This window comes from Seriola lalandi, unplaced genomic scaffold, assembly GCF_002814215.2.
Source record: "Seriola lalandi dorsalis isolate HSWRI2012SDOR001 ecotype SW California unplaced genomic scaffold, Sedor1 jcf7180002054955, whole genome shotgun sequence".
Lineage (NCBI taxonomy): Eukaryota > Metazoa > Chordata > Actinopteri > Carangiformes > Carangidae > Seriola > Seriola lalandi.
In genome coordinates, this window is record NW_019525506.1 from 139,350 (window position 1) to 142,497 (window position 3,148).

Consider the following 3,148-nt stretch of genomic DNA (forward strand, 5'->3'; position numbering starts at 1 on the left):
CCCCCACCCCCCCCACCCCACCCCCTGCTGGGTGCTGCAAAGGTCAGTGAGAGTGACCTGCAACCACAGCGCAGCTACAAGAATGGCAGTTATTTCACGGCGCTGAGCTCAGGGCTTTCATGTGCACATTACAAAAGAGAAAGCGGTTTGTAGCGTCTCCGTCTGCGGAGACACGTATCAGACTCTTCAGATGGGAAAACAGAGACTGCAGACACGCACTGAACACAACAGGAGGGTTTACATTTGCGGAGGAGTTCCCGGCAGAGGGCGTGGTTAGGCCACGGCAGCTTTTCCAGAACCATCAGGTCTGAGAATTTGTTTCCAGCCTCGGCCCCGGCGGCTCGGGTTACTGAGGCGCTCTGAGAATCTGAGGCGTGGGGTGAAGCCCCTCAGCAATACTGCACCCTTTGTGTCACTGCCTCAAGCCCCTCAGCAGGTGGAACAGCTGAGAGGAGGAGCAGAGGAGGGCAACTGCTGCCTCACCACCAACATGGGATCATTCGAGACATTCATGCACAGACTCATGGGAACAGCAGCAGAGCACACAGTCAAATATGGCTTCAGCCAGAGGAGGCAAACAGGAATCAGCCTTGTTTGGCAAATGGCAAGTGTTTTAACTCGACTTCAAAGAGTCAGTTCTTTAAAATTACACTAAAAACTTTAGGTATTGTCATCCATGTTCCCGGGCTGGGTCCTGGGTGATACCTCGGGCCACATCTCTGTCCAATCACGTAACATGTCATCATCATCATCACTGAAGAAATACTTGTTTTTCTGCAGCAGACGGAGAGTGTGTCCTGCTCTCTCTCTCTCTCTCTCTTCAACCACAGCTGCTGAGCTAACTGCTAACTGCTAACTGCTGCATCACCCCCACTTGTTTGGGGCCTCAGGTCTATTCAGACTGTCCTGGGGTCATGGGCGTAGGTTTGGATACAGACAGTGGCGACATGTCCCTATACCAATATTTTAGTGAACTACGCTGTGTCTCCAAGACAACCGATTTAGGGCATGCTAGCATTTCATTGGCTGTTAGGGCGGGGCCTATCTGGAGGCACGTCATGAACAAATACCACTCTTACTGCCAAACACCCTAACCCACCAAATCATCAGTGTCAGATATAGAAAATGTAGTATTTCAGATGACTCACTTTCCTCTCCCGCCTGAATTACACAGCACACATAATCTACGGTCGTCCGAGCCAACAGCTGTAGATATCACGCCACCGAGAAAAGAGACGTCAGGAGCTTTTTCCTCATCCAGCAGTTGAATTAAATAAAACCTGCTAGCGAGCTAACGTCACCATTAGCAGCATTTTACTGCTGCAGCTGGTCAAATGTGGAAACACGGGGGAGAGGGAAACTGCAGCACTGGGAGGTCTGCTGAATATAAACATGTCAATGTGGGATATTGTTTTTCTTTCTCTTTTCTGTCAACAAGTATTTATTGTGTCCAGTTTTTTATTAAAATCTTCTACTTTAATAAAGCATTCAGTTGACAGAGTTAAAGCGTCCCTCTTTGTTTCGGAGCGGTCGCTGTGTTGAGACCAAACCTACGCCTTCACCTTCAAATCAGGTGGTGTTGAAAAGATGAACGATAATGCAGCGAACTCTTTGATGAGTTGGATGTGGGAGGATTTGTTTTTGATCGGATTGATTTGAGGCTGTTGGACTGTGGAGAGACTTTATTACAGTGTAGGGGCTGAGGGGCCGTCTTTGTGAACTAGTGAGCACAAGAACTTCTGAATGAGGCCAGAACTACATTTATAATGTTATGAATAATAGAAATGACCTTTATGAGGTCAGTACCCAGCACAATCAGAGATCTGAGAGCAGCAGTGAGTTTTTGTTGGTATCTAAATCATGACGGCAGTGAAATCTCCAGAAAAACACATTTAAAAAAATTTCTCCTGAGAGGCAGAGCAGCAGAGAGGGGCATTTTCCACAAGTATTTACCACCCTAACCAGCGCTGGGTGAATGTCTTCACTTTAATGGGAGCAGCTCAGCAGGTCGGGCTCGATGCCACATCACACGGCCACAACAAACCCAAAGCCATGACAGCAGCTGTTTTAAAGTCCTCCACCAGATTCCATCTGTTGACTTGGAGTGAGACTCGAGACGTGGGTTAATATCTAAAAAAAAAAAAAAAAATCTCATTGTTTGTTTTAAGCTAATTGAGCAGCATATGGTTTTACTGGTTGGAGTGGATGAGACTCGGTGCCAACAGCTGCCACCAGATGTAATATTTCTAGGAAGACTAATTCACAAAGAGAGCAGCCGCAGACAAGAGCCGGCCATGAAATCTGCTCCCCACAGGAACTGACAATAAAAACTACAAACTGTAGAAAGCTGGACTCAACAACTCCACATTTTTTAAGTGCCTGGTCCTTCTGAAAAAATATTTCTTACCAGCCTGCAAAGATGATTTATATGACATAGTTAATCAATTCTGGTTAGAAGATCTCTTCCCTCTCTGTCCTCCATGAGACCGTCGGAGGTCGGCTGCAGATCAGTGCGACTTATGGACCACGGATGATTCTCTTCAGCGCACTAAGTCACTTTTAATTAATTAATCCACCAGAGAATGACAGCTGCTGTATGGTTATAGTGTATTTTAGCTTCTTTTAGTTGGTTAATTGTTGAGACGCAGAGTGAACCCTGACCTCCACATTCTTACTTTTCACGCTGCCACATCACAGGTGTATTAATAGAGCTGTACACAGATGGGTTGTGTCAGCCTCGCTCCCAGTTTCACCATTATACACAACACCTAGAGGGTCTTTATGTTCTACAGTTTTAAAATCACGAGGATTTAATATCTGTAAAATTTTCCAAGAACATTGCAAAGTTATTTTTATGTGCTTGACATCATCTTAAAAGTTGGGGGAAGAGACACTAATGTCCACGTGCAGAGGGCCACACAGCCAGGGTGTAAACACTGGGGGAGCAACATTCACTGAACTGAATGGCAGCCATCTTGGTACATAGCATCTATTTCTCTTAATGCATGCAGAACTACAAGCTACATGAAGTGGATATTACTTCCTGTGCTAACACTGAACATTGGCATTAAATAAATTAAAGCTCCATCCAGTGTAAAGGTCTGTGTCCATGTGTAGTGTGATTATAGATCAGCTCTAGCTTCTATAT